This window comes from Triturus cristatus, chromosome 9 (assembly GCF_964204655.1).
Source record: "Triturus cristatus chromosome 9, aTriCri1.1, whole genome shotgun sequence".
NCBI lineage: Eukaryota > Metazoa > Chordata > Amphibia > Caudata > Salamandridae > Triturus > Triturus cristatus.
Window position 1 is genome coordinate 408,427,540 of NC_140592.1, and position 24,762 is coordinate 408,452,301.

The 24,762-nt window shown below is 52.1% G+C and overlaps 2 long non-coding RNA genes across 2 annotated transcripts in view; one reads left to right on the forward strand and one right to left on the reverse strand.

Annotated features, from left to right (window-relative positions):
* Nucleotides 1-536: 536 nt before the first annotated feature.
* LOC146798052 (uncharacterized) lies at nt 537-8,738 on the reverse strand. Its single transcript, XR_014968594.1, has 2 exons — nt 7,076-8,738; nt 537-853 (listed from the first exon to the last, which is right to left on the reverse strand). It is a non-coding gene; the product is annotated as an uncharacterized LOC146798052 (long non-coding RNA).
* The window catches only part of LOC146798053 (uncharacterized), a 47,987-nt gene continuing 31,060 nt past the window's right edge, over nt 7,836-24,762 (forward strand). Inside the window, exon 1 of the long non-coding RNA XR_014968595.1 lies at nt 7,836-7,974. This is a non-coding gene — a long non-coding RNA (uncharacterized LOC146798053). The remainder of the gene's footprint in view (nt 7,975-24,762) is intronic.

Consider the following 24,762-nt stretch of genomic DNA (forward strand, 5'->3'; position numbering starts at 1 on the left):
TGCACTGGCCGCTACTGGCGTTTACTGCATGGTTGATAACCTCTGACCTGTCTTCCTATTTTTTCTTTGCATATTTTTTAAGATAGCATGAACTCGACCAAAGGTATTGGAACGCTTAGCATCAGCACCAGATACATTACACAAGGACACATTCATTTTTGATAGGCACAGGGAGATTTAGTTTTGTGCCCAGAATCACAGGATATCGAATCGATGCCCAGACTCAAACCCGGTTCCGCAGCTCCAAAGTCGGCAACTCTGGCCGTTATGCCACAATTTTTTCCCATTGCAGCCCTACAAGCTCACAGGAATTGTGGGCTCACTGGAACATCCATTTTGTCAGTTAATACTAGCCTGGTGGCGCAGGCCACCAAAACATCGAAAAGGCTACACAGAAATGTGAAGGTTCTTTGCACCATAACCGACCGTGTGACAGAAGGATACGTAAAACAACCTTGCAATTTATTGTATCCCTGTTACTGCAGCTGTGTTTTCGTGAAACCATTTAAATACAAAAAAAAATACTTCTATCCAACTCAGTGTTAGTTATTTTAATGAGATTGGAAGGATGAACGGGCAAGTCGTCCATACAGGAAGGTGAACCTGTGAACGAGAGGTTTATGATACCTAAGAATGAACCCACTGAGCTATCTTGTCTGCATTTGTACTTTGTTTGCTTTCATAGAATGGAAGCTTTCCGGAAAACACATTAGTTTGTCCTTCATGGAGGCGTCTTGAAGAAATGTAATCGTCGTGGTGATTAGATGATAAATCTTGATGTCAGACCCCGCGCTGACTCACGGTGTGATCCGTGTCAATGTCCTCAGGCACTAATTTTATGTGGCGTCGGTTACTATGGCATGAAAGAGAAAGCAGAGAAAACAACATCAAATTCTAACAAAACGAAAACAGGGCAACACTATTTGAAAAGCAGACTACACAAGATAAAGCGAAAACATTAGACCGTCTGACAGCCTGGGGGTTGGGCAGAAGTTAAAATATAGCAAAAATCTGTGTGATGAGGCAGACAGCATAGGGAAGCAACCGTCTGACATCTGGGAGACAGATGCAGGTACCTCCAAACTGCTACCAGAGTGCTACAAAGTGCAGATAGAGCTACTCATCCTGGCATCTACTTTCTTAAATCTTGAGCTGGTTATCGGCTGAGTTTTACTGGATCCCAGATGCCCAGACGATGAACGCAGCAGTTTTCGTAAGTGGAGACACACATTCTAAACTTCGCCCAAGAGCTACAGAGAAGACTGGTTATTAGCTGGGGTACCCCTATCTAGCGGCGGCTGGGACAGGTAAACGCGGTGATGCGGGGCGGGTCGGTTCCGGGGAGGTTTGGGCGGGGTCAACAGATGACGGAATAGGCATAATTAAATACATAAATAATACCTTTTCCGTCGTCTGTTGGCTTTCCCCCTGCCGCGCCCTGCCCTGCCCTACTGGGCTTTCCTGTGCCGTCTGGAGCTGCCCCTATCCGGTCACCGAACCACAAATCCTAGTGAAAGAGACCAGGGGTGTAACTAGACTCACACTCTGCGGAGGGTTAACAATTCACCTATTAGAGGTGGGGCTAACACTTCAAACAGTGAGGCAAAGCTAACCCACGCACTTTGCCCACTCCCCAATTTCCAACATTGTATTCCTTATCATAAATAAGCCAACGTACACTCTTATCTTGTGGTGGTCATTTGTTGGCCGCAGTTTTATTAGGAATACACGTATATATATTGCATTTCTTTGCGTGCCATGCCATAAATCATTATTGGTGATATATGCGTCATGCCTTATTTGCATCTCATAACACACTGCATTTGCATAAAACATATGTACATTGCCCAATAGCAGGTCAGCCTGACAGTTCGTTGTATAGGTTATTTGCAGCTTGCATTGTCTCTTGGCCCTCACGGGGTCGTTGCTATGTTTGGCGTCGGGGGTGTAGCTTCTGTCCTGGAGTTAGGCCACAACTCGCTACCTTGCCCGTCTCTTTTTGTACCCTGCCATCCCGCTGGGGCTGGGCAGCGAGCGCCGTCTCCTTTTGCCACCCCCTTATGGTAGGCCAACTCACCCAGCCGTAAGGCATCCCAAAGTGAGTGGTCCTACACACCGCTCTTAGGCCAACTCACCCAGCCGTAAGGCATCCCAAGGTGAGTGGTCCTATTCCGGCACACCACACTCCAGTGTACCTCCGTACCAACCATTATCCCCATAGTTTCTGCCACGCCGCCAGGGAGGCTCACGTCTTCCTGCGCCTCCCCCCTTCTTTCCGTCCTAGGGTATTTCATCTACCACCTGCCAAAGACATCGCGCCCCACAGGTTGTTCCAAAACTCTCCCATGCCCTCCTCAGACAGGTGCACCCCATCTTTCGCATAGAACCCAGGCCGACCCGTGTGGATGAGCCCGTGCCTAACTGTTTCAAAGCCGTTGGTTCTGCAAAACTTGCTCACAAGCGAGGTTCAGCTTTTGCTGGTAGTTCTCAACCGCCTTTTGTGAATGAGCCCCGTGCCATTCACTTCTGCTGATCACCTCTGACTAGATGATGGCGGTGCACCCGAAAACCTTGGCTGCTTCCGATAGATCTCTCTGTATATCCTGCAGAAGATCTCTCTTCCCTCGCCTGGCCAATTTGTTCCCTCCCAGATGCACGATTAAAATATCCGGGTGCCATGCTGCCTCCGCCTGTAGTTTTGCGAGGGCCACCGGCAGCTGGTCCCATTTCATTCCAGGTTCGCCAAACCACCGTATGCAGGTGTCCACTGGCCGTCCCTCCTGCTTGTGCCCCTTCTGCCGCCACCAGGCTTGCATCCGCGTTATGAATGAGTGGCCCACCACCCACACCAAGCGTGGCCTCCGTCCTGCCGGGGTAAGGATAATATGTCACTCTGCTGCTTGGTTGGGAAAAACGCCCTTCCTCCCCCACCCCGGCAGGCTCTGTGGTTTACAGCAACTGGGGCCTTACTTAGTTCCGGTATGCCCGCGACCACCATCTTCCCACAGCCTGTATTGCGGCCTCGGTCATCCCATGCTGTGCGGCCAGCGTGGCGGCCCCAATCCTGAATGAATGGGACCCGAAACCTGACGGTGGCAGCCCAGCTTTACTGAGTGAGAGGCGCATGATCGCGGTGAACTGGAATCTGCTGGGGTGAGTGCCGTCTCTGTGTTTGAATAGGGGCCCCTCACCGGCTGGTCGCAATGTCATGAAGGCGAGCAGGCAGCATACCGCGCAGCAGTTCTGGTCCTCAATGCACCGCAGCCTCACTACCGCCCCTCTGCCGGTTTGATCTGTCTTAGATCGCCTCAGTAAGATCTCCACCCCCTTGGTTTTGGTGTGACAATGCCTGCCTGTAGGCAGTGTGTTGCTGGACCTGCCCTTGACGGTGCTACTAACTCGCTAATGCGGAAAGCCTCAAAGAAAGCGGTGGAAAATGCTGCCCTAAACAGGAGGTGCTCAAAGTCGTCCTTCGTGATGCCCTGTAGTGTTCCCAACAACGTGCCCAGCTTAGTGTAGTCTATTGGGCACCTGTTGTCCCTCCTTGTGCCTTCTGTGCGCTTCCACCCTTTCATCGCCGCCTTGATGTAGAGCATGGCCACGGGTTCCATTCCGGTCTCTAGCTTGACATAGTATGCCACGGCGGCCAAGTGTTCTTGTGTCCATGACTTAGATTTCTGGGAGTTAAATGCCCAGTGTATGAATTGCTCCACTGCCCTGCGTGTTGCCCCCATATTACCCGGAGACTGTAAGCCCCCAACCCGCATTACCGTGCCGATGTATATTTTGTATCTCCTAGCAGCTTCCGGGGTCAGAGCTTGGCTGACCAGCTCAGATAAAACTACCCCGCCAGGTCCCACAGCTGGCCCGGGCAAGGGGTCATGTCCTGCTCTGCGCAAGGTGCCAACTCCCTGAACTTCTCCATCCGTGCCCTGGAGAGGGCGTCTGCCACTTCGTTGTCCACCCCCAGTACGTGGCGTGCTCTCAGGACTATGTTGCCTTCCAGCTGCAAGGTAACCAATTTGCGCATTAATCATAGTGTATCTGGGCTCCTGGCTGTTCCATTGTTAATTACCTGCACTACCCCTTGTTATCGGACCATAGTGTCAGCTTCATATTCCGCAGTTGCTGTTTCCAGACTGTGAGTGCGACTATGATGGGAAATAGCTTCAAAAAGGTGATGTTGTTGGTTATCCCTGCCCTGTGCCAGCTGCCCGGCCACTGACCTGCACACCATTTTTTTTGCCCAGGATAGCCCCAAAACCTCTGCTGCCGGATGCGTCTGTGTACACCGCGATCTGTTTGCTAGTTACCCAGCCTTCCCTCCAGATCAATAATCCATTGAAGTCTGACAGGAATGTATCCCACATCAATAGGTCTTTCTTGACTGCAGCCCGAGCCTGACGTGGTGATGCTTATGGGTGAGCCCATTTGTCAATTGGGTCAAACTTCTGGCAAATGCCCTGCCTGCTGGGATTAGCCTGGCAGCAAAGATAAGCTTGCCTATGAGTCTCTGGAGGTCCCTCAGTGTAGCCTTCTTGCACCTGCAGAGGATCCTAATTTCTTCCCTGAAATCCTCCACCTTCTCTGGAGGGGTCCTGGACGTCCCGGTCACCGAGTCTAGCTCTATTCCCAGGAATGGGATTTTTGTCACCTGGTCAAATCTACAAAAGCACCCAGGGTGTCGCTGCACACAGCTGACCCAGCGGGGCCAGTAAAAAGGAAATCGTCCAAGTAGTGGAGCTTCCCACCCGGGGGATGCCTAGTATGGAGTGCCTATTCATCAAAGGTGCTAAACAGTTCAAAATAGGCACATGATACTGAGCATCCCATTGGCATTGCTTTGTCGAAATAGAGGTCACCCTCCCATTGGAAACCTAACAGGTGGAAGCTCGAGGGGTGAACTGGGAGTAAGCGAAAGGCAGACTCAATGTCTGACTTTGCCATGAAGGCCCCCCGGCCCATTGCCCCAACTAGGTCGATGGCATAGTCTATCATTGCGTAATTCACTGAGCAGACCTCTTTGCTGATCCCATCGTTTACTGAAGTACCATCTGGGAATGACAGGTGGTGGATTAGCCGGTATTGGCCTTGCTCTATTTTTGGGGACTACCCCTAGCGGTGAGATCACCAGATCCTTGCTCATGTGAGCAGGGAGGGGGCCCTCTATTCTACCCAAAACTCTCTCCGTCTCTATTTTTGCAGTCACTACCCCTGGGTGCTGCATCGCCAATTTTAGGTTTCTGTCGCTGCCCGGTGGGAGGGGGCCTGTGAACGGGATGGGGAAACCTTCTTCGAAACCGTGAACTAGATTCTCAGCGTCTATCTTGTTGTGGTAACTGTTGGCTAGCTTGCGCAACAGGTGCGTGTTGATGGGGGACAGTGCTAGCCTGTAACTTTGGAAACCTGTTGTCCCCCCGCGTCACCCGTGCCTGACTCACTGCTTCTTTTTATCTTTCTTGTCCCCTTTGTGATCCTTCCTACGTTTGCACCCCGCTTCCGGGTGGCCTCCTCCGCAAGAGGAGCAGGTATGCTGGAATTTGCAGGATGCCCCGTATGTACATTTATTTGTTTCAAATTTCCAGCAGATTGCCGGTGTCCTGTTGGTGTGGGGGGCTTTTCACGAGTTGAATTGTTTCGGTTTTTGAAAAGGCCTACCCCTCCCCTTGTGAAAGGACCCCCGAAAGGACTGCTCGTTTCTCTCTGCCCATGACTTGGCCTCCCTAGCCACCATCATTTTGTGAATGAAACCAGAAACATCCTCCTCGTTCCACTCCATTTCCGGGTGTGTTTGCATTTTTAGCCTGAACCCTTTATCATTCTCCAGCCAAGCATCGCCCGGGAATTGTCTCTGCACATTATGTATTATTCATAAAGCCATAGGTGAGCTGCGCAGCGTGGGAATTTCTCCACTATTACGCACGCCATTATCCGGAATGCGTCTAGCCAGTTATCGAAATTCCTCTCCTTACGGTCTTTCCTCCTTCCCCTTGTATCCTCATCCTTTTTATCACAGGTGGTCAAGTCAAGCCCCTCTAACTGTATCTCGAGTAAGGAAAATGTATCAATGAATTCCTTCCTCCAAATTCTTTCCTTGACCGCCAGTGGTATGAGGCTGGCTAGCCCTGTTGCCCTGGTGGTTAGTGATGCTGGGCCGGGTGAGGGCCGTGTATATAATTCGGGTGCCGCTGTGGGGCATATTAACAAGGACAAGCGATAATTATAGCTAAACGCGCATAACGCATTTTTAAATATCGCCGTCTATTGCTGTTTTACTTCGCCATGTTAGCGGCATATCAGCAACGCTTAGCACTTAGGCGAAGTAAAACACAGGGACAGATGGCAATAATCAGGATTACCGAGGAAAATCTAGAGATAATGTCAGAGAAGCTTGCTAATAGGGGAGTGTGGATTTCAGCTGTCAGTCCATCTCCCATTGTGAAGATAGCTAAGTAAAGTTGAAAGCAGACGCTACAATCCGTCAATAACCACAGTTAGCGTGGCTTTTCTTATCGCTGGTGCCGCATTATAAATAGTGTGATGTTGTGTTTGCATCGTCTATTATGCAGACATCGCGAGGAACGCCCACTTTGCATGTCATTAGCGATAATAATCGCTGACATGCAAAGTGGAGTAAAAACGGCTGCCAACTCAAGGAAACACGCGTTAGCGTGTCTATGATAATAGTGAGATATTTTAATCGCCACTATTCGGCTGAAAACGGCCGCTAAAGCGGCAATATTGGACTTGATAATATGGCCCGTAGTATTGGGAGGGATGGTTGCTGGGGTTGTGTTCCCTCATGCCGCTGTGGGTGATCCTATTTCGCCCCTAACCCCCATCGTGACCTGTTCCCCTAAGCGTCGCTGGCACGCCTGGCCTGGGTCTATCAGGTGCCATGGTAACCCTGAGGTCTCCTCCTCTGCTTGGGCTCCCATCACCCCTATTCGCTGCGCGCTTCCCTGCCACCCTTCTGTTTGTGCTCCTGCTGCCCCTGCCTGTAGGCCTAAACCTTGTAATTACAGTGGCACCATATTTTTCAGGCATTCTTGGACAACTGCATTGATATGCTCACCATTCGCCATTGTGTCCGTGGTCCCCCTGTCTGGTCCCACCGCCGTGCTGGCTACAGGTGGCTGGGCCTTCTTCTTAGGAGCCTTCCTTGGAGCCGCCTGCTGAGTCTGCGAGCTTGGCTGGTGCCTTCCTTGGTCTTTTGGCCGCAGGCGCGTTGAAGACCGCCTGGTGCTGGTGGCTTGGCCCTTCCCCAGCATCCTCCAACATGTGAGGTCACAGACAGTCGCTCCCGTGAACCTCTGAAGCTTCCCGGATCTTCCGCAGTAGGTCGTTCAGATCCTCCTGCTGTGTCTTTTGCTCCCCTTCTTTGCCATCCCTTGTGTTGGCCCGGTGGCTTGCTGGTGCTGGTTCCTCTCAATTGGCCTAAGGCGGGGTGCTGCCACTGCGATATGCACCAACAAAAATCTTTTGTGCCCCTTTTTATTTTCCTGTTGTAGTCGCCAAGCTAAGGATTGTGCCCGGGCACGCTTGCTGAGGCCACGTGGGTATTTTATATATGTCCTGGCGAGGTGCTGCCGTCGACTAGTGCACCAACGTTGTCACAGGCCAAGGATTGTGTCCGGGTGTCCTACACTGGGGGCTGAGATGCCCCTTCCCTGTGTGTCTCCTCGTGGCAGGCTTCGTTTGTAGTGTGGCTCCTTTAATTGCCGCCGTGCTCATCGGCGCGGGCGCGCCAGCCACTTCTCCTTCGCTCCTCACGTGATAATGAGAACGTGTTATTCTCTGTGTGAAATGCTCTTCAATGGCAATTCAGCAGAGGGCCCGTCCCACGCACCCCTGGCTCCGACGCGGTCCCGAGCCGCGCCGCTATACAAGGTGAGGAGCCTCATGGGGGAGAACAAAGGTGGTACGGTGCCTCAAACCAAGCCGGCTCTCGTCACGCCGCCCTGGGTCTTCAAGGTGAGGAGCCTCATGGGGGGGGGGGGGGGGGGGGTAACAAAGGCAATGAGGTGCCTCAACCCAAGCCGGCTCTCGTCACGCCCGCTGGGTCTTGGTCCTACTTCGGTCGATGCAGGCGCCTAAACAAACAAGCCGGAAGAGGACACCAACACCGTTCCGGATCTACTCAGGGCGTTTCTTCAATCAGCACGAGGCACGAAAGTCTTGCACAATCCGACTGCCCTGATACTGCGCATCAGTGTCCAGTACCCCCACTGGTACTCTCGTCCGAGGCTGCACTTCACTGCATACGACGAGCCCACGCCAGTCACCCAGCGCTGGGGCTGTCTCCGCTTTTCGCTCGGTCGCCGGGTTCTGCGGTGACGATTCCACGCTGCAGGAACCCGGACGCTTCTCTCTTTGCCTGGGAAAATGTACAGGGGCGGGGGCTAGGGAAGCTTTTGCTGCCGCTTCAGTTAATTCCGTTGGGCCAATTCCTCCAGGCGGTGTTGGGAGCACCGCGTAGTCGGGAACCAGGGTAGGCACCCGGTCTTCCCTTCCTCTTCTACGAGGCTTCTCTTCTCCTGATGCAGCCCGCCGATGTTCCGGCTCCGCATGATCTTCCTCAGGTCAAAGATTCTCGCTGCTGCTGCTCCCCCCACTCTGACCGATAGGAGCTTACCTGGGAGCAGCGCTTATATCCCTCTGCTAGCGCTTTCCCGCCTTGTGCCTTCCCTTCCCCTATTGGGGGGTTTGTATGATGCTCGGGCCCACATTGGCCGGGGGGGGCGGCGCCTCTGTGGTGGTCGCCGCGCTAGGCGCCGTGAACCGGTTTTGTCCGGGGGCTCGACGTGGGTTATGGCGCCGGCCCTTGAGGCCACCTTCGGGGGCGTCCTCTGCTCTATCCCTAAACACAAGAAATAGAGTGATAAATTGTGCACTGTGAGCATACTGATCAAACCTGACAGAGTAACATAAACATGTCTTAGTAGATTTGGTAATGTTTATAGTCTACTAACAAGGATCTTTAAACAAGGCAATGAGTGATTTGACAGCTAAAAAGCAGCTTTCACAGAATTCAATACAAAGCTTGTTAGAACCAGTTTTCTCCAAGTTATTGCTAGACGATGACCCTTTTTTGCCAATTTTCCAAAAATTCCTTCCGTGAAATGACAATTAGCCTATGAATTTTTTTAAATATAAACTTCAGAAAGACCCTCCTGTCTGACTGTTGACCAAAGGTATGCTTTCAATCTGCTCATCGGGACGATGCAACATATGCTTTTTTGAGTCTGCACACTGTCCCGTTGACTTTAGGGCAATAACACCGGTGCGGCTGCACTGGGCGTTGACCTGGAAGGGGGCACTGTCCTTGGTGGGGGGGGGGGGGATTACTAAATTTAGAAATGACTTACAATTTAAAAGCAGCTGCTGCAGAGTTCCTTGTGCCTCCAGTTTTCAGGCAGCATTAAAATGTCAAGATACCTTTAGATTAATGTTCCTGCTAGAGCGAGAGAGCTAGAGTTTTGTCTACTGGCAGTTTTGACTCAGCACAAAGTAATGCAGAGGGTTAATATGCCTGCTGCAAAGAACAGATCTGTATTTTATGAGGATAGCTGAGTTGATTAGTAATGCCAGCCTTTGCCAGTGCTTTAAAACAAATGAAATGCATGTGAGAGAGGGGCTATGGAGAGACGAGAGGCATGTTTGGAGGGTGGTAGTGAGGGAATCCGAGGAGGAGGTCATTGGTGGGGGGCGCCAAAAAAGACTGTTGCACCGGAGGCCGTCAGTGCTAAAGCCAATCCTGCATGTACAGGTGTGGGAATATTGAGCTTAGTGGGGTAACATACCTTACTATGTGTTAGAAAAGGTAGACGGACCGGGAGGGTCGGCCGGGGTCAGGAGGAGAGGTCTCCGGGGAGAGCCGTCTCCAGCGATCGTACAGACAAGTAACTTCCCCCCCACAGACAGATATCACACACGGATAAGGTTCAGTGTTCTTTATAAGCACTTATTTAAGGTACGGTTGAATGGTACAAGGAGGTCTGGACTCAGGGGTCCCCTCGATTAGAGTCTCGCAAGGTAGGGAAGGGGGTAGCGGGACAGTCTATTTACCAATCAGGTAGTTCGGATGAGATGATGACGAGCTCACAATCCTCGAGCTTGGTGGTTAGGTGGTACGGTCCGCGGCAGCGCCAGCAGGTCCCGGTGAGGATGGTCGATACAACGGGCCGCGGCAGCGCCAGCAGGTCCCCGGAAGATGTACGGTCCGCGGCAGCGCCAGCAGGTCCCGGTGAGGATGGTCGTTACAACGGGCCGCGGCAGCGCCAGCAGGTCCCAGGAAGATGGTCAATGTTCGGTCCGCGGCAGCGCCAGCAGGTCCCGGTGAGGATGGTCGTTACAACGGGCCGCGGCAGCGCCAGCAGGTCCCAGGAAGATGGTCAATGTTCGGTCCGCGGCAGCGCCAGCAGGTCCCGGTGAGGATGAAGGTTGCAGAAGGCCGCGGCAGCGCCAGCAGGCAGGACGATGGTTCACAAGAGCGGGCTACGGCAGCGCCAGTAGACCGTCAAGGTTGAGTTCACTCGGTGTCTCTCGACTCCAGGATACAACTGCCTTCCTGCTCCGGAGCTGCCTCAGTTATAGGGCTGGTGCCCTTTGATGTCCGGACCCTCGCACTTGGAGGTCGGAGGGTCCGGGATGAAGGTGTCCAGACACCCAGCAGGGGGTGGAGCCAGTGCCTGGGGGAGCTGGGGGCGATCGGCACCTGGCGGGGGAGAGCCCTTGACACTTCGTTCTCCCATTGACCTGCCAAGTGGTCCGTTCACCTCCTGGGTGGATGGTGGTGCCGGGATGTCGGGGCCGGCCAGGCCCGGGGTTAGGGTTGAGGTGAGGCCACGCGGCCGCGTGGTGCAGGGCCCAAGATGGCGGCTTGACCCGGCCGGGGAAGCCGGTGGGGCTGGACCCCGTGATGAGGAGGGGTCCGAGGGCAGAAGATCCGTCGGGAGACGGGGTACAGGTGCTTTTCGCGGGGGTATGCCAGGTGGGCCGGAGCTCGGGCCCTGTCGTGCGGGGAGGGAGCAAGCCGTCTGTGAGGCCTGTCCAACATGCGTCCCCCCCAGCTGAAGGCGGGGAGAGTCACCCATCTCCTTGGGGACTCTCTTCGTCGAGGCGGAAAAAGCGGGACAGGCCATCCGCGTTGGCGTGGTCTTGGCCTGGTCGGTGCTCCACGGTGAAGTCCATTCCCTGCAGGGAAATGGACCAGCGCAAGAGTTTTGGGTTCTCCCCCCGCATCTGCATCAGCCATTGCAGGGGTCGATGGTCGGTTTGTACCCGGAAGTGGGTACCGAAGAGATAGGGTCGGAGCTTTTTGAGGGCCCACACTACTGCAAATGCCTCCCTCTCGATGGTGCTCCAACGCTGTTCTCGGGCCAGGAGACGTCGACTGATGAAGGCCACCGGCTGGTCATGACCTTCGGGGTTCAACTGAGAGAGGACGGCTCCGATGCCGTGGTCGGAGGCGTCGGTCTGCACCACAAATTCCCGACTGTAATCGGGGGCCTGGAGCACAGGGGCGGTGCACAGGGCGGCCTTCAGCTTCTCGAAGGCCGCTTGACAATCAGGAGTCCAGTTGACCCGCTTCGGTTGGTTCTTGGATGTGAGACCCGTGAGGGGCCCCACGATGCTGCCGTAGTCCTTCACGAACCGCCGGTAGTAGCCGGTGAGCCCCAAGAAGGCTCGGACCTCGGTCTGGGTGACGGGGGGCTGCCAGGACTGGATGGCAGCAATCTTAAGTTGTAGTGGGGCCACCAGCCCGCTTCCCACTTGGTGTCCAAGGTAGGTCACCGACCCTTGGCCAATTTGGCACTTGCCGGCCTTAATGGTGAGGCCGGCCCGCTGGAGGGCTTGTAGGACCTCTTGGAGGTGACGGAGGTGGTCGGACCAGTGGCGGCTGTATACAGCGATATCGTCCAGGTAGGCAGCGCTGAACTCTTCGAGCCCCGCCAAGACCTGGTTCACAAGGCGTTGGAACGTGGCGGGGGCATTCTTCATGCCAAAGGGCATGACCTTGAATTGATAGTGGCCATCGGGGGTAGAGAAGGCTGACCGCTCCTGAGCCCTGGGTGTGAGGCCGATCTGCCAGTAGCCCGCCGTTAGGTCGAAGATACTAAGGTAGCGGGCGGCCCCCAGCCGGTCGATCAGTTCGTCTGCTCGGGGGATGGGATGAGCGTCGGTCCGGGTGACAGCGTTCAAGCCCCGGTAGTCGACGCAGAATCTCAGTTCAGGTGCGGTGCCGGGGGCAGCGGCCTTGGGAACTAATACAACCGGACTGGCCCAGGGACTGTCCGAGGGCTCGATGACCCCGATCGTGAGCATCTTGGCCACTTCCTCCTGTATGCAGGCCCGTACCCGATCTGGTACGCGGTAGGCCCGGTGCCGGACAGGGGGACTGTCCCCGGTGTCTACGTCGTGCAAACACCAAGGGGTGACCCCGGGGGTGAGGGAGAACAGGGCAGCGAACTGCAGCAGGAGGTCCCGACAGTCCTGGCGTTGCTCCGAAGTGAGGGCGTCAGAGAGCCGGACCCCGTCCACGGAGCCGTCCTTCTCCTGAGTCTTCAGGAGATCCGGGAGGGGCTCGGAGTCTTCTTCTGCACCACTGTCTGTAGCCATCAAGAGGCTTAGTTCTGAGCGCACAAAGTGTGGTTTGAGCCGGTTGGTGTGGAGGACCCGAAGGGGATTCCGGGAGGACCCCATGTCGATGAGGTAAGTGACGGGGCTTTTGCGCTCGACCACCTTGAAGGGCCCCGTCCACTTATCTTGCAGGGCACATGGTTCGGTGGGGGACATCACCCATACTTGCTGCCCAGGCTCGAATTCAACGGAGGAGGCATTGTGATCATACCACCTCTTCATGTCCTCCTGGCTGGCCTCGAGGTTCGCCTTGGCCATCTCCCTGAAGCGCCGGGTCTGGTTTCGTAAGGCCAGGATGTATTTGAAGACGTCTGGAGGGGTCGTTAGGGGGGCCATCTCCCAACCTTCCTTGACTAGGCTGAGGGGCCCTCGCACAGGGTGCCCGTACAGGAGTTCGAAGGGGCTAAAACCGAGGGACTTTTGGGGAACTTCCCGGTAGGCGAAGAGGAGGCACGGGAGCAGTACATCCCACTGGCGACGGAGGGGCTCTTCCAATCCCCCAATCATCCCCTTGAGAGTGCGGTTAAACCGCTCCACTAGTCCGTTCCCTTGGGGGTGATAGGGGGTCGTGAATCTGTAGGTGACCCCGCATTGTTGCCAGAGGGACTTCATGTATTTGGATATGAAATTCGTACCTCGGTCGCTGACGACTTCTCGGGGGAAGCCTACCCGGGAGAAGATCCCCATCAGGGCCCGGCCAACCACCGGAGCTGTCACTGTCCGTAGGGGCACCGCCTCGGGGTAGCGGGTGGCATGGTCCACTAGTACCAAGATGAACCTGTGTCCTTGTGCCGTGCGGGGGTCCAGAGGCCCCACAATGTCTATCCCCACCCTCTCGAACGGGGTGGTGACCACAGGGAAGGGTTGCAGAGGGGCCTTCAGCTTCCGACCACTCTTCCCGCTGGCTTGGCATGTGGGGCAAGATCGGCAGTGGTTCTGGACGTCATTCCTCATTTTCGGCCAGAAAAAGTGGGTCACCAGGCGACTGTACGTTTTGTCCTGGCCCAGGTGTCCAGCCAGGGGGACATCGTGGGCCAGGTTGAGCAGAAAGTCTCGGAAGCGGAGCGGTACCACCAGAACTCGACCGGCCCCCAGCTCGGCGATTCTTTGCTCGCTGTAGAGCAGGTCGTTATCCCAGTAGACCCAGTGAGTTCCGGTGGTGTCCCCGGCGTTTTGGGTGCTGGCTTGTTGGCGGAGTCCCTCGAGGGAGGGACAGGTCTTTTGTTCCTGGCGGAACTGTTCTTGGGTGGGCCCCCCTTCTTGACGCCACTGAGCCAGATCCGGAAGGTCCTGGTGTTGCGCGTCCTCTTCGGTAGTCGGGTCCGGGAGGTCGGACTCGCCGTTGTCCTCTACGGGGGCAACCGGGGGCGGAGGTGCTGGCCATCCGGTTTCTTCTGATCGGGGGGCGGCACGGGCGGCCATGGTTTGGGTGGTTATGCAGGCCCAGTCCGGGAGGCCCAGCATCCCCAGGTGCTCTCTTCTCTCGACGGTGGCCCACGGGGAACTCTCGAGGTCATTCCCCAGGAGGCAGTCCACGGGGGCATCGTCCCGGACCGTCACCTTCAGTAGGCCGGAGACCCCTCCCCATTCAAACGGGACGCAGGCCATCTTACACATACTCTCAGAGTTATCTGCCGAGCGGACGGGGCAGAGAATGTTCGGCAGGATCTGCTCGGGCTTCACCAGGTGACAGCGGACGGCCGTCACGCTGGCGCCGGTGTCACGCAAGGCCTCGGCTCTCTGTCCACTAATGGTCACCCACTGACCGTATTTTCTGGTGTTGGCGGGTAGGGGAGCCCGCGGGACCATGTCTCTTCCCCCTAAGCACGCCAGGACCATGGCGGCCGGTTCCCACCCTTGCTGGGCCGGCTCATACTCTTCGGGTCCCTCCGATGATTGCTCTTCCCCTAGGGCAGCGGCAGCTACCTGGCGGGGCTTGGGTGTTTGGTTTAGCGGGCAGCTCGGGTCATTGGCGTAGTGGCCTAGTCGCTGGCACCGGTGGCACGTGACGTTGGCTCGGTACCCAGGCCGCAACGGGGGGTTGCCCCGGCCGGCCGGAGGCGGGGTGCTGGCCACGGGGGTTGCTGGTAAGGCGTCTCTCCCTCGCCCCTGGCCCCCTCCTCCTCCCCGAGGACGGTGCTGGCCTTGGTTGCTTCTGTTCTGGTCGTGTGGCCCTTTCCGGCCCACTCGGGTGCTTTCCCACCGGTCAGCTTCGGCGGCGAGCTGCCGGGGGTCAGTCAGCTTACTGTCGAGTAGGTGCTGCCTGAGCTCGACGAAACAGTTGTTTGACAGGTGCTCCCATACCATAAGGTTGAAGAGTTGTTCGTAGGTGGTGACCTGACTTCCCTTGATCCAACCCTCGAAGGCCCGGCTGAAATAGTTCACGTATTCTACCCAAGTTGTACCTGGGATCCGGGTGCAATCTCTGAACCTCTGGCGGTACATCTCGGGCGTGAGGCCGTAGCGGGTGAGGAGGGCAGCCTTCATGTGGTCGTAGGACGACATTTGGTGATCGGGGAGCTGCAGCAGGGCATCGCGACCCTCGTTGATAAATCTCCCCCAAAGTCCGGCTCCCCAATCACTCCGGTCGATCCGGTGGGAGGTCATTGCGATCTCATAGGCTTTAAACCACTGTTGTATGTCGTCTTCTCGGACATACTCGCGGACAACATCCTTGGGGATATGAACTTTTTTCTCAATTGGCCCCGGGGTGTGTGGTCGCTCGGGCACCCCCAGTTCCTTATTCTGTTTGCGCAGTTCTATTTCCGCTAGTCGGCGCTCGTGCTCGAGCGTTATTTTTTTCTCTTCCAGCTCTCTCTGTCTCTGCTTCTCTTCTCGTTCCTCTCGAAGCCGCATGTGCTCGAGGTTGAGTTTCTGTTCAGCTAACTTGAGTTCCCCATCCATCTTGAGTCGTGCCATCTCCAACTCGTGTAATCTGACTCTGTCTCTTTCTCGGATCTCCTCCTGCGAGAGGCCCGTTCCCCGCTCCTCGGGAGCCGTGGCGTTCCCCTCTGGTGTGATAACGTTTTGGTCTGGTGTGACGCTGCTTTGGTCGGAGGGTCCTGCGACCCCAGTTTCTGTCCATGACTCAAGAGCGCGCTTTAGGTCATCCTTGGTACTCAGGTCGGTGGTAGCAATGCCAAGTTCTATGCAAAATTGTCTCAGTTCGCGGTGGTTGTATTCTTCTAATTTCTCCATTTGGAATTTCTCGGTGGAGCTGCTATCTTTGGTCGACATCGTGCTTATGTCGTGGGGTGAGCTACTCTCTGTACGATTACGCGTTGATTCGGATCGCGCCGCTGGCCACCAATGTTAGAAAAGGTAGACGGACCGGGAGGGTCGGCCGGGGTCAGGAGGAGAGGTCTCCGGGGAGAGCCGTCTCCAGCGATCGTACAGACAAGTAACTTCCCCCCCACAGACAGATATCACACACGGATAAGGTTCAGTGTTCTTTATAAGCACTTATTTAAGGTACGGTTGAATGGTACAAGGAGGTCTGGACTCAGGGGTCCCCTCGATTAGAGTCTCGCAAGGTAGGGAAGGGGGTAGCGGGACAGTCTATTTACCAATCAGGTAGTTCGGATGAGATGATGACGAGCTCACAATCCTCGAGCTTGGTGGTTAGGTGGTACGGTCCGCGGCAGTGCCAGCAGGTCCCGGTGAGGATGGTCGATACAACGGGCTGCGGCAGCGCCAGCAGGTCCCCGGAAGATGTACGGTCCGCGGCAGCGCCAGCAGGTCCCGGTGAGGATGGTCGTTACAACGGGCCGCGGCAGCGCCAGCAGGTCCCAGGAAGATGGTCAATGTTCGGTCCGCGGCAGCGCCAGCAGGTCCCGGTGAGGATGGTCGTTACAACGGGCCGCGGCAGCGCCAGCAGGTCCCAGGAAGATGGTCAATGTTCGGTCCGCGGCAGCGCCAGCAGGTCCCGGTGAGGATGAAGGTTGCAGAAGGCCGCGGCAGCGCCAGCAGGCAGGACGATGGTTCACAAGAGCGGGCTACGGCAGCGCCAGTAGACCGTCAAGGTTGAGTTCACTCGGTGTCTCTCGACTCCAGGATACAACTGCCTTCCTGCTCCGGAGCTGCCTCAGTTATAGGGCTGGTGCCCTTTGATGTCCGGACCCTCGCACTTGGAGGTCGGAGGGTCCGGGATGAAGGTGTCCAGACACCCAGCAGGGGGTGGAGCCAGTGCCTGGGGGAGCTGGGGGCGATCGGCACCTGGCGGGGGAGAGCCCTTGACACTTCGTTCTCCCATTGACCTGCCAAGTGGTCCGTTCACCTCCTGGGTGGATGGTGGTGCCGGGATGTCGGGGCCGGCCAGGCCCGGGGTTAGGGTTGAGGTGAGGCCACGCGGCCGCGTGGTGCAGGGCCCAAGATGGCGGCTTGACCCGGCCGGGGAAGCCGGTGGGGCTGGACCCCGTGATGAGGAGGGGTCCGAGGGCAGAAGATCCGTCGGGAGACGGGGTACAGGTGCTTTTCGCGGGGATATGCCAGGTGGGCCGGAGCTCGGGCCCTGTCGTGCGGGGAGGGAGCAAGCCGTCTGTGAGGCCTGTCCAACACTATGGAATGTCTGTCTTGCAGGTCTCAGCTCTGATTCCTAATGCATCATCCATTCTTCCTGAGATTGAATAAGTGAGTGTCAATCACATGGCAATATTAATACCTGCTAATTACTCAGCCCGGAAACCGTGCTATTGTGAACCAAAATTAAATATTTATGGTTAGCACACAAAGGCGAAAAAGGTAGTTTCCTTAAAACCACTTTGAAGCAAACGATGTTCTAGCATGCAAAGGATGCAAGTATTACTTCAAGCTGTGGAACACATCGAATGTGTGGTCAACGGGAAGTGTGCGGCAAAGAGGTCACTTTAACGGAAAACATGCCTGTTAATAGAATATGTTATAATTAGGGGTGGGCGGAATTTGCGAAAGTGACTTTTGCAAATTATCGTGAAAATGTTAAAAATCTCCGCAAACACGCGGAAATATCGCGAAGATGCGTACGTTTTTTTCCCGCCCATTCGCGGTATTTTCTGCTTGGTCGCGGCTCGCCAACTTACCCATGCGGTTGCTCGCGGGCACGGCCATCTTGTTTTCACTCTTCTCGCGGTGCATGATCGTGAGAAGAAAGAGGTGATCACGCGACCAATGACATTACTGCGGGCGCGAACTGTCGCGAGACAGCGCAAATGGCTACCAACAATCCAACATCTCGTGGAGAACGCGACCGGATCGGGAAAACTTGTCGGCGAACGTGGGGATTCAGGTAAGGCGATGGCGCACGCGCGAGAATGTATTATTTCACAGCGCGAGCAAGAAACAAATTATCGCTAAGCTGCGGAATGCGGAAATGTTGACATTTACGCGCTCTCCGCGGAACGCAAAATGTCAAATTATCGCAATTTCCGCGAGCGGAACGGAAATTTAGCCCAGGCCTAGTTATTATCACAACACCTATGCTTTTAATTCCGTTCTGAAGCCTGCAGCACATAAAGTGTCAAATCCACTAAAGTATCAATGTTATTTTTAAATCCTGTAGAGGCAACATGTATTGTAAAATGCAACATTTGCTCTGACTTTTTCCAAAATTCCTTGACAAAGAATGAGCATTTTCTCCCAAATGTCTATACTAAATATAGCAAGTAGCCTGGCCTACGTGCGGAAAAGGACAGCTTTAAATGGGTCACAAGAAGGACACCAGACAGGCAACATTGTTACCAGTTTCTTGTTGTAACACTGGGTCAAGTAGTGCACAATGTAGTGTTTTCGTTGTGCAGTGCTTTTGCATTGGTAACCTATTATACACAATATCAAAGCTATGCTGCTTTTGACAGACCCAGACTTAGTTTGACAGGAGGAAAAGGTTTCATAAGCACTTTGCTGCCAAACTGCACTAGTTTGAAAAGGAAGGGCACAGTGATGCAATGCTTAAACGAGGAGAGTGCCAGTGTACTGCCTTTCATAGACACCATCCCAGAGAAAATTCATAAAATGCATTTGTTGAAGCAAATTCTACACCTTTCTTACTGTGCACTCTGTGAAGTTGATTACAGAGGAGTTTGCTTTGGGTGACAGAGGTATGCCTTTAGTTCGGCACAAATCATACATTCAGGCGTCACATAGCAGAGCTATCTCTCAGTCTACCCATAGGTCAGGTGCCAGACACCTGAGCTTTCTTTCAGGTGACAATGCTCCAACATAATATTTTCTGCTTGATTTCTCCTAAAGTTGCCATTGGCCCTGTGTTTAGTGCTTGGGGCACCCACTAAATATACTGAAAACCTATACATTCAAGACAAGAGTTGAGCTGTTACTTCTATAGTGCAATCATTAGCGGCCCGTGCAGGGAGTGCCGTGGGGCGGTGAGGCGGGGCGGGGCAGGGGAGGGGCAGGGTGGGGGATAGTAAACTCTGGCTCACGGCCGACGTGAGTAATGTAAAGAAGAAAAAAAAACGAATTTCATTGCGTGCGCTGAAACGCATTTGGCGTTTCAGCGCGCGCAATGAAATTCGTTTTATTTATTTTTTTCTTTACATTACTCCGGTCGGCCGTGAGCCAGAGTTTACTAACGCCCACCCTGCCCCTCCCCCGGCCCACCCCACCGCCCCACAGCACTCCCCGCACTGGCCGCTACTGAGTGCAATGAACGCCCTAAGGCCGAACTGACTAACATCAGGAAACTTATGAAGATAATCAATAAAAGAGATTAATTTTAAGAGCCTTCCTAAACGTATAATAGTTCTCTATTTTGCATAGGCCAAAAAGAGTTCATTCTCAATAGAAAAAAAAAAAAAAAAAGGAAGAGCCCTCTTTAAGCTCTACCAACCAAGGCTTTCTAAATCGAGGGACTGATAGCAAGAGGGAAGATTCAAAATGAAGGGATTACTTATATTTAGAAGCAAACACATAAGCACCATGGGCCCTGTTTCATAACATGCTCTGTGGGCATAGTGGAATGCCTTATAATGGATCCTTCTGGAAACTGACTACTAGTGGAGCTTATGGCGAGCCTTGGAGAACCTCTGAAATTCATAACATTCATGCTGCCATGTTCTAGTCACTTTGAAGCTCCTAAATAGCTGAGTTAGGAATACCAACATAGCAAGCATTGACATAGTTCAATGTGGTACTGATATTAGCATTAACGCAAGGAATAAAAAGAAGGTTTTGTAGACATGGTGGGAAGTGATAACCGTTATTTCATCCCTGGTGATCTATCCCGTCACTTTAAGCAGCACAACATGGCCCCGGTTACATGTAGCACAGTACTAGTAGGGTGCAAACTCCACACAAGTAATTACCAGCACTGTGCCATAACAGTCCATCAGTGCAATTATGAGTAACATCCCAAGGAATGGGGAATTACTGTGAGGCCCTGGATTTACCAGGTAGTATTCTACATGGTAATCCTTTTTCCATGAGGTTTAACACACACATTTAGTACCTGCTCTGAGCTGGTAGTAAAAGTGTGCTGGGGAAAGAAGGGTGAAGGAAGGAGTGGAGAATGTTGGCTGCCTTGTTTGAAGTTTGGGCAGGGGTCATAGGATGGTCTGGACTGCCATGCAGGCTTTTCACACAGTGATGTTATTTGCAGAATTTTCCAGCTGGTAAAATCTGGTTTGCTGTTTTGGCACCCAGTAAATCTGGGTCCATGAACACTGGACGTCTTATAATTCTACAGAATGGAATTCCAAACAGGAATCCCACTCCGCACAATTCCCAATCGGAACCCATGTCTTTTATGGGCACCTTGTAAGCGGTTTGTTAGACTTGGCAGCTTTGGCGTGTTTTCCCCTGACGTTTTGCCTCTATCTCATGTATTTTTGATGCTGTGCTGGATTTCGTTTTTTTTGCTGGCTCAGATGCTTTGGGCACTTAGCCACTGCTGATCAGTGTCAAAGTGCAAGTGCTCTTTGTGAAAATTGTTATTATGATTGGTTCTCCTTGATTGACATATTTTGATTTGCTGGTCAGTTGCTAGTAAAGTGCACTAGGTGTGCCGAGCTGGTAAATCAAATACTACTAGTGGGTCTGCAGCACTTATTGTGCCACCCACATGAGTAGTCCTGACCTGAAAAGATGTCTCAGGCCTGCCACTGCAGTGCCTGTGCGCAATTTGCGAACTGCCATGTCGACTTGGCAAGTGCACCCACTTGCGAGGCCCTAATCTTCCCTTTTCTTACAAATAAGACACGCCTATAGTTAGGCCCAAGGTAGCCCCCTTCACAGGGTGCAGTGTATATGAAAGGTAGGACATGTACTGATGTGTGTAACATGTCCTGATAGTGAAATACTGCCAATTTCGTTTTTCACTATTGAAAGGCTAGCTGGCCCCATAGGACAGAATGGGGAATGCTTTGTAACATTTTACAAGCATATCTTCCCACAGGGATAAGATGAAGAAATAAAGTTTAGGCTCTCTGAACTCAGAATTTAATAACACATATGTTACTAAAGATGGTTTTTAAATTGTATGTTTGAAAATGCCACTTTTAGAAAGTAATTATAAGTAAAGGGTAGACCCAAATAAGTCACTGAGACCTGGGTATGTAACAGTACATTGAGAAAGAGGTCCCAGTGTGTAATCTTTACAGACAATGAACATTTCTACCAAATATAACAAAATAACTCTAATGCATAGCGGATTATTCAGTTCAATGTTTAATCACATTGAACAATCCTCAGTACTGGTTAGTCAGCATATGATTCAAGAAATATATTTACACAAGTGTCCCTCAGCAGTGGGAGAAAAAGGAGGGGAGGTAAGAGTGCATTAAGTGGGGGTCGTAAAGGTGTAAGGGAAAGGTGGTGACATCGTTATTACCACAAAATAAATTACAGCGGCAGTGGCTTGTATTTGCCACAAGGTATTGTGTACATTTTCAACATTGCCATGCTTAAAAGTCCATATAATATCACAGCTGCAAATCACTGTTGGTTAGGGCTGGCATAAAACAGAACAGAAGTCGACGTTTCAACCCCAAAATAGTGTAGGCTGTTGAGAGTCTTACAACAGGGTCTTCCTCAGGACTAGGGAAAAGGGGCACCATACACCACGCTTGCCATGAGGTGGTTAAGTAGGGTGATGACCGGTAGGCTCACAAGGACACAGAGCGGAGGATAGGCACTTGAATTAGGTGGAAGCTGCAAGAGTATTTAATTATTAATAATTATTCAGAAGGCAAGGACCCAGAGGTTCATCTATCGATTCCAATAATTCTGCAGTCCGTCTGGCGTGTCTGTCATAGCTTATCCACATCTGGCAGTGGGTTCACACCAGAAGATGCAGCCCTGGTAGCTGCTATCGGCCAGCCCCTTCCTGCTGAATGTGGCTCTGCCAGGTTAACTCTCCACAGAGGTCTTCAAATAGTGCAGGCCGATCATGTTCGTTAAACCATATCATACCATTTCAGAAATAGTTTAGGAATCGGGTTAGCTGGCCAAGTTAAGGTAAGGACCTCAGTTCACTCAGCATAAATCTGTGGCAACAGTCAGCACTGCTGTCAGAAACATATTCAGCTGAAGCTCTTCCTCTATGGTGGAGGAGCACCGCCCCACTGGCTCAGAGCTAGCAGCTGAAAAATAAAACAATATTTTATGATTGTTTTTTTTTTCAGCTTCTGGCTGAGCCAGCATGTGCAGGGAGGGGTGGGGCTAGGCCTTGGGAGGGAGGAGGAGTGGTAGGTGCACTTTAAGTGTGCAAGTCAGTTTGGCCAGCCGGGTTGGAGAAACAGCACAGACTCCAAGTGCCTGAGCGAGCATTAACACAGCCCGCTCAGGCCAATCCCCACACTGCTCTCATGATTGAGATCTAGGGCGTGTTGAATTTTAATCTATCTTTGCTTCTTGTCAGCTGGATATTATAACCATCGCAAGGTACCAGCTCCATTGAATCTGTATTTCGTTGCAATATCATGACTAGCAGATAAAGCACCAATGCACATTGTGCTTGAGGAATGTACTTCTGTGTTAATTGCAGAACCACACACGGCATTCCAAAATGGATTGTATTAGGTAAAAGTCACCAAGAGATTATGCCCTATTCTGGAAATCTCTTTTACGTCAGGTGGTAGCCTTGTCTCGTTTGTGTGGATTCATATTTCTGTGTGATTTTGTTTAGGGACCGACCCAGCAAATATGTACCTAACTGCCAAGTGCCCGTATTTCCGACCCAACATATAATTTGTGACGTATTACCCATATAACCTTGGCAAAAACTATAATATTTAACTTGTGCTCTTCTATACTAATAGACTATGGCCTCCTACAACCTTTGCAAATTTCAGTTATGCATAAGCTGCATTACAGTAGTGTATCATTTTCATAATGTTTACCTATATTTACCACTGTATGTGTTGTCTCGGTATATATAATACAGAGGTAATAATTGCTCTTGTTCTCTCCATATGTTTCTGACACATGCATTTTCACAAATTCCATAGGACCAAGAGCTTCTGCTCATGATTTTACTGTGTGTGAACCACAAAACAGGCCATGGTATTCTGGTCATGGGCATTGAGGAGTATCTTCAGCTGGAGAAATGAGCTGAAGAACAGTTGCCAGTTAGCAGTAGGTAGCTCATTAACTGCTGTTGGCTGCCCCAACTAAGGTTGTGATCAGCCTAACACAGGTATGAGGGACTGCTACTACATGTCTTTCTGACTTGAAGATAAGTTCCTTGTAGAAAGTATCTATCTACCTATGCAAAGTTTGTCATGTTTCCTCTGTTTACTTTTCTTCTGTTCACCCTTTCTAATGCCATAACCATATTCGCTATAATCATACTAGATATATTCTGTACAATTATAATAAATAATTAGGATCTCTAGATACAAGATTGTGTGTATATACTGATTTAGAGAAATAGATAGAGGTGAACACGTACAGTTTCCCTGAAAGGTCTCTAAATTGACCATGGTCCTTGAAACCCCTGTCCATTTACTCAAGGCTGCAACCTGTGTGGCCAACGAAGACCTATCGGATGTGAGCAAACTGTTGCCACACATCACAGCTGCCTATGAGGGTGCAACTGGTCAGACGTTGGCCTTTTTCTATTTTCATGTCTCCATTGAGGTTTGCGAGACCTGTGCCCAGGGCCAGACTGGGGACCCAAAGCAGCCCTGGCAATTTTAACGGACAGGCCCTCCTGCTGCTTTTGTTAGTGAGTGCCGATATAGCAGCACAGTAAGAACAAAACAGCCTCCAACACTACAAAATTAGCCTCCACCCTTCCAGCCTCCAGAAAAATGCCTGATGCCCGCTACGATCAGTCCAGCCCTGCCTGTGCCAATCCCTTAATGCAATATGTGTGCCATAGGAGGTGCCTGACACTTTCTAACACTCCAAAGTAGGAGACAAACAATGAGAAAATTGTGACGATCACTGCTGCAATCTGTACTCGACCTGTCGGACAGTCGTGTCCTCTGTGACTGCCAATTCCAGTTCAGTTAACTATAGTAAACCCACAACTTATCATCCCAGCTGAAAAGGCCAGTTCTTCAAGTGATATTTCCTCATAATTTGCATCCTAGGTAGTTACAAGTGCAAGTGACTTTAACAGAGACTGTTTCCACTACTCTAGAGCCATACAATTTTTAAATGTCCCTGATGATGACTCAACGATTGCTCAAATGGGTCCCATAATCTTGAATAAGATGGTGGGGCTAAAATCATATCTCTGTAATTGAAACTTTGCAGCATTGTTTGGTGTCTTTTTCATTTGCACTGAGCACCTTTATACACCATTACATTACTTGATATACTATATACGGACTGCTTCTTTCATCTTATCTTCATGTTTAAGCGCATCGACTTACAATTTATTATCTGGCAATTGTTTACCCCAAATTATTTCCCTATGCTTTCCTGAGAGCAGCACTTCTGTTTTACATGTGTACCCAAGTTCTTTTTACCCTTGGGTTTGCCCTGTTCCCTTTTCCTATACAAATAAGTGCACTGTTACCATTTGACCTACAGAGATACCTCAATTCCTGAAGGCCTTAGATTTATCAAGTAGGATGTTTTGTCATCACAAAAATATGTTTGCTCAGATCTACAAACTCTTTGCTTCAGTTTTCCAGTACTTTTTTTTAATGCAAACCCGATGCAAAGTGTTGTGGTGGG